The sequence below is a fragment of the Castor canadensis genome, chromosome 11 (assembly GCF_047511655.1).
Source record: "Castor canadensis chromosome 11, mCasCan1.hap1v2, whole genome shotgun sequence".
NCBI lineage: Eukaryota > Metazoa > Chordata > Mammalia > Rodentia > Castoridae > Castor > Castor canadensis.
Genome location: NC_133396.1, coordinates 141,923,504 through 141,929,705, shown reverse-complemented (window position 1 = coordinate 141,929,705; position 6,202 = coordinate 141,923,504).

Below are 6,202 nucleotides of genomic sequence, written 5' to 3'. Positions count from 1 at the left end.
ACACAGAGACAAAATGGAGGTAGAGATGTCAAGCTTTTACTTATCCTGTGGACATTTGCAGGCCCCAGTGAGGAGTCAGTGTTTCTCAGCAAACCCAGCTTCAGAGGCAGGAGCTTCAGTGCTCCAACCAGTCCAGGTCACCACAGCAAGACCCTCTTTCTCCCTCTCCCTCTCTCGGAGAAACTGCTTTCTCTTTATTTAGACCTTAAGGAGAAAAGATGAACTTTGCTCAAACATTTCCTTTAAAAGAATCCAGTTTTACGTATTTCTAAATAGACAGGACTAAATGACTAAAGAAATAATTTCTTCTGTAAAAGCTGGCCAACGCTGGTGAGGTGGCTCACACCTGTAATCCTAGCTTCAAGAGGCAGAGATCAGGAGGATCGAGGTTCGAAGCCAGCCTGGGCAAAGGTCCTCATGATCCCATCTCAACCAATGTCTGGGTGTGGTGGCACACACCTGTCACCCCAGCTTACACAGAAAAGCACACATAGGAAGATCACAATCAGGCCAGCCAGGATGTAAAACTCAAAAACAACCCAGGACAAAAGGCTGGGAGCATGACTCAGTGGTAGAGTGCAAGCCTAGCAGGTGTGAAGCCGTGAGTTCAAAGCCCAGTACCACTTGTACCAAAAAAACTGGCCAAATTTTACCAAAAATCTAACATGCAATGTGATCCAGATTACATAAAAACTTCTTGAGGTCACGGCACTCTAACCACGACAGCTGTCGCTCCCCTCGCTGGACTAACAGATTTGCTCTCGTCTGTCTGTCTTGCTCCCAGAGGAAAGCTGACCCAGTGGGTGAGCTAAGTGGAGTGGCATCTGCATACCCCCCGTGAAGAGTCCTCCTTCCACAAAGTGTGATTAGGGGACACGTCGGGGACACACCACAGAATCAAACATCCTTTTACACAAAGGGAAATTCGGAGGAAGAAACAAAACGACGAAATAGCTGCCACAAAGGAAAGGTGAGCTGGAGTCACAATGCAGCATGAAAGGAAGTGGAGCTCTGTGTTTAATTCTTATTTTACACAATGCTAACTCTGTACGAAAACAGCCACAGTCCCGCATCTGAAAGCAAACGCTCTGCAAAAATTGCCTGCGCCCTCCCCTCCCCCGCCATCCTGCCCCTCCCCCGCCGTCCTGACCCCTCCCCCGCCATCCTGCCCCTCCCCCGCTGTCCTGACCCCCCCCAGCCGTCCTTCCCCTCACCCCCGGGATTTCACCACTGGCTCTCCGGTGAGTCTTGTCTTCCTCCATCTCGGTGCTCAGTAGCCTGGAGCTCTTCAGGCAAGTCATGTCATCTGAGGTCACAGCACCTTCTCTGTCGTCACCATCTCCTGAGGTCAAGTCCACAATGTCACAATACCTTCCTGGTGTCCACACTGCTGACACTGCGATTATAGCTCCTCATTCACTGTCCTGCCTTCTCCCCTGCTCAGGAGGGGGCCGCTGACTTGGGATGGCAACAAGATCCATTGCAGTCTCTTCCCTGCACCCAGGAGTCTCAAGAACTTTTTTTTTTTTGGCAGTACTGGAGTTTGAACTCAGGGCCTTGCAACCCTTTTTGCTTTAGGTATTTTTTTGTATAGGGTCTCACTTTTATGCCCAGCCCAGCGTAGACCTGGGATGTTCCTATTTATGCTTCCTGGGTAGCCAGGATGACAGGCGCACACCACCATGCCCAGCTCTTTATTGAGATGGGGTCTTGTAAACTTTCTTGCCCAGACTGGCCTTGAACCGTGATCCTCCTGATCTCTGCTTCCTGAGTAGCTAGGATTACAGACAGGAGCCCTGTGCTTGGCCCAAGAACTCTTTTTTTCTCTCTTCATTGTCTGCTCCCAGTCTCCTGATGGCTAGATCCAAGGTCGTCATCGTTGGATGATTTGCCCTGTGTGGGGACGACCCCCTTGCCGCGATCTGCTACAGCCCAAGCAGTGCCACTCCAGGACCTGGAGCCCTTATCTGTCTCTTAAATAAATGAATAAAAGGGGCAAGAGGGCATTGAGGGATAAAGGCACTCCCTCCCCCTCCCGCGTCCCCCAGCCCCCTGGCTCAGCTTGGTCTGTTCTGTGTTCCAGCTGAGAGGTTTCATCCGCCAGGTATGGCAAAGAGTTCCCTGCCAGCCCGTGGGCTAATGGGGCCGCCTGCCAGGAGCACCTCAGCCCCAGCACACACAGTGCAGGACTCTTGCTCGACTGGGAGGGAGCAAGGTCAGCGGGGTCTAGGGCCTGGGAGAGGCTGGGAACAAAGGCAGCCTGGCACTGGCTGAGCTGGGGACACATGGAGGTGACCTTCTCTCGTCCTGAAGGTGCCCAAGAGGGGTACTGAGCCTTGCCTGCTGGAGTGCCTGAGCTCTGTCCACCTTACCCCCAACTGGCCAATTGGGGGAGAAAATCTCTGCATGGGGTCTCTGGCCCCCCACCATGCAGCTGCTGAGGACAGGCCCTGTCAAGTGGGAGGGTCTCTCTTGCCACTTGGGTTGGGGGCAAATGCCAGCTGTTCTCTAGGTGACAAAGGGGCTGTTAGTATTGGGGGACCAGGTCAGGGCAAGGGTTCTCCTCAAGTGGCCAATTTCCACAGGGGACTGTCCCTTCCAGTGGCAGTGGCAGCTTCCGTAAGGAAGCCCCTGGCGTAACAGAAGTGAGCAGTAACAACGAGGAGTCTGATCCTGCTCCCTGCCTGGGGCGGGGCTCTGTCTCTTCTTTGCAGTGCCCTAGGGGGCTGTGATGTCTGTCTCCCCTCTGACCCTGGGCTGCTGTCTGCTGGGGGAGGAAGGGGAGGCCAAAGGAAGGAGGCTAGGAAGTCACGCTTCCTTTCAGGGCAGGTTGTGAGGGCCTGGCTTCTGGGAGTACTTTGGTGGCTAGGTGGAGGTTTAGCCCTTCCTGTTGTGGAAGGGCACATGTGGTTCTCAGCCGGCCGTGCTTCCACAGGAGGAGGTGAACCATGGTGGGACCATCACACGGTCCGGTCCTGGCTACAGGGAGGCTGAGCAGGTCTGGGATGCCTTGCAGAGCTGGCCGCATGGGCCAGGTACCCAGAGGGCATCACACAGGGTGAGAGGACGAGCCAGGACATGGTAGGCCTCCTGACAGGGGTGGCCTTTTTTTCTTTTTTAGTACTGAGGCTTGAACTCAGGGCCTACACCTTGAGCCACTCCATCAGCCCTATTTTTGTGAAGGGTTTTTTCAAGATAGGGTCTCGCAGAACTATTTGTCCAGGCTTGGCGTCGAACCGCAATCCTCCCGGCAAAATGATTTTGTCTTGTTTTGGCAGTACTGGCATTTGAATTTAGGGCCCTGGGCAGGTGCCTTTGGATATCACTGGACAGATGAGGAAATTCAGACCACCAGGAGCCCCAGGTGGCGAGGGCAGGTGGAGGAGACCAAGGGGAGGCAGGGAGGAGGGTCTGGGCTGCCTGCAGTTGGATGCACCAGGTCTCTTTCCACTGCCTGCAATGCAAGCTCCTTGCAGGAATCCCTCGCAGCCTGTGGCCAAGATGGGCAGTGGAGGATTCTGGGTAAATCTGTCCATGGTTCGGATGTGAAGTGTCCCTCAAAAGACCCATTGCTGAAGGTTTGGGTCCCCAGTGGGTGGACCAATCATGAAGAGGTGATTGGATCACAAGGGTTGTGACGTCATCAATGGATTAATCCAGCAAGGGACTGATAACTTGACGGCATCAGTGGGAAGTGGGGTCCGGCTGGAGGAAGTAGGTGACTGGGCATGTGCGGAGGGGGAGGGGGAGGGGAGGGGGAGGGGAGGGGGAGGGGGAGGGGAGGGGGAGGGGGAGGGGAGGGGGGAGGGGGAGGGGGAGGGGAGGGGGAGGGGAGGGGGACGAGGGGAGGGGAGGGGAGGGGAGGGGGAGGGGCGGTCAAACGGTAGGACAGCAGCCTATCAAGTGTGAGGCCCGGTCATGCGTGGAACCGGGGCCCTGCCCCTGTCACATGTGGGGACGGTGTACTTGAGCCCCGGGGCCCTATCACCTGTGGGGTGACCCTACCGGTGCACGTAGGAGGGTGAACCTGGTTCCCACCCTTGTCCCTGATCCCACTCAACGGCGGTGTTGGGGCCTTTGGTGCCCACGCTCGTCCCCACGGGGCCTCCAGGGGTGGCCGGGCCGCCTTCTCCCCTCGGCCAGCCGGGTCTCGGCCCTCGCTGTCCGGTGCCAGGCGGAACCGAGGCCAGCGAGGCCCAGGAGGCACCGCCGCAGGTCGCGCAGTGACCAAGCCGGCCCGTCGTGACGGCGCTCGGGCGCCCCGGGGACCCACGCGCGCCGGGGCCCGCGCCTCCCTACTCCGAAGGAAGCTCACCGGGTGCCCTAGCTTCTCGGGGACGCCAGGTCCAGAGGCGGGCGAGGCGCCCTCGAGGCCACGTCCCGGGAGGGCGGCGGGGACAGAGCGCGCGGTGGAAATGGCGTGGAAATGGCCTCGCGCGGCCCGGGCGATCGCCCCGCGCTGAAACGCGCCCCGTGTCCAGCCAGAGGGGAGCGCGAGGTCGGCAGGCCCAGCGCCCAGCTGCAGGATGAGCTCCCCGGGTTCCCCCCCGCGCCCCCCGGGTTCCCCCCCCCGCGCCCCCGGTTCCCCCCCCCGCGCCCCCGGGTTCCCCGCCCCCGCGCCCCCCGGTTCCCCCCCCCGCGCCCCCCGGGTTCCCCCCCCGCGCCCCCGGGTTCCCCCCCCGCGCCCCCCGGGTTCCCCCCCCCGCGCCCCCGGGTTCCCCGCCCCCGCGCCCCCCGGGTTCCCCCCCCGCGCCCCCCGGGTTCCCCCCCCCGCGCCCCCGGTTCCCCCCCCCGCGCCCCCGGGTTCCCCGCCCCCGCGCCCCCCGGGTTCCCCCCCCGCGCCCCCCGGGTTCCCCCCCGCGCCCCCGGGTTCCCCCCCCGCGCCCCCCGGGTTCCCCCCCGCGCCCCCGGGTTCCCCCCCCGCGCCCCCCGGGTTCCCCCCCCCGCGCCCCCGGGTTCCCCCCCCCCCCCCACCCCGCGTCCTCCGCGCGAGCCCAGCTGGGCGGCCGCAGGACCCAGCAAGGGGAGCCGGGCAGGGCCGCAGGTGCTCCGTGCATGTCCAGGGGAGGACGGAAAAGGCTGGGATGTCCGGAGCTGCAGCAGCCCACGGGGCCTCAGCGCAAGGGACCCCGCTGGAGGGCGGGGGCTCCAAAGGTTTGTCAGCTGGCCATGAGGTTGAGGCGGGTCTGAGGCCTGGCCCAGCGGCTTTCTTGTCCTTTCCTGCTGCTGTAACAAAATACCACCGGCTGGACAAGGTATGAACAACAAAACCAACTTCACAGATCTGGAGGCTGGGAAGGGTTTGGTGTCCGGAGGACCTGCTCTCCTCTTGCAAGATGGCACCTTGTTGCTGCATCTTCCGGGAGGAGGGACACTGTGTCCGGCGCTGGAAGGGACACTGTGCTGGAAGGGACTGAAGCACCAGAGGCTGCCCCCTGCAGCCCTCAGCTCTGGTATAAGGGCGCAGTCTCACTTAGCTGGGCTCCTTGCCCCCACTTGATACTGTTGCAGGAGGGTTCAGTTTCCACATGAATTTTGGAGACACCGACATGGGTGCTGTGGTTTGGATGAGCGGTGTCCCATAACAGGCTCGGTTCCCAATGCAGGGGGAGGGAAGGGGCACTTTGGGAATTCATTGCCTGAGGCCTGGGAGCTCATCCATGGATCAGTCCACTGTTAGGTTCATCATTTGAGGGCATCCGTGGGAGGTGGTGGACTTGTCAGGTGGGCCTGGGGTGGGTGGGGGCCCTTCCAGTGCTTCCCGGCCACCAGGAGGTGAGCGACTTTGCTCTTCTACATGTTTCCTATTACCTGCCATGATGTGCCTGTGTGGCCCGCCTCTCCTCCAGCTGCCCCAGATGTGCCACCGGGGGGGCGAAGGTGTGTACCCTCCACCCTGGGGAGACCCATGTGGAAGCTCACCAGGCTTCTTAGGTGAAAGCCCAGCAAAGCCTCTCCAGGGTTCTGGAATCTGCTGCTAGCAAGTCACAGCCCTGGCTGATGCTGCTTCTTGTCACACCAGCAGCACCGTCTCATTATATGGACCACGGCCTTTTCTGCTGACCAGGCCTCGCTCACACTGTTCACACTGTAACCCGTGCAAGGGCCACAGGCCTGCGTGGGCCCCCATGGACAGAACAGATCAGGGAAGTTGAGGCATAGGAAACAGAAGCCAGGAACTCAGCGTTATTCTTAACAGCTT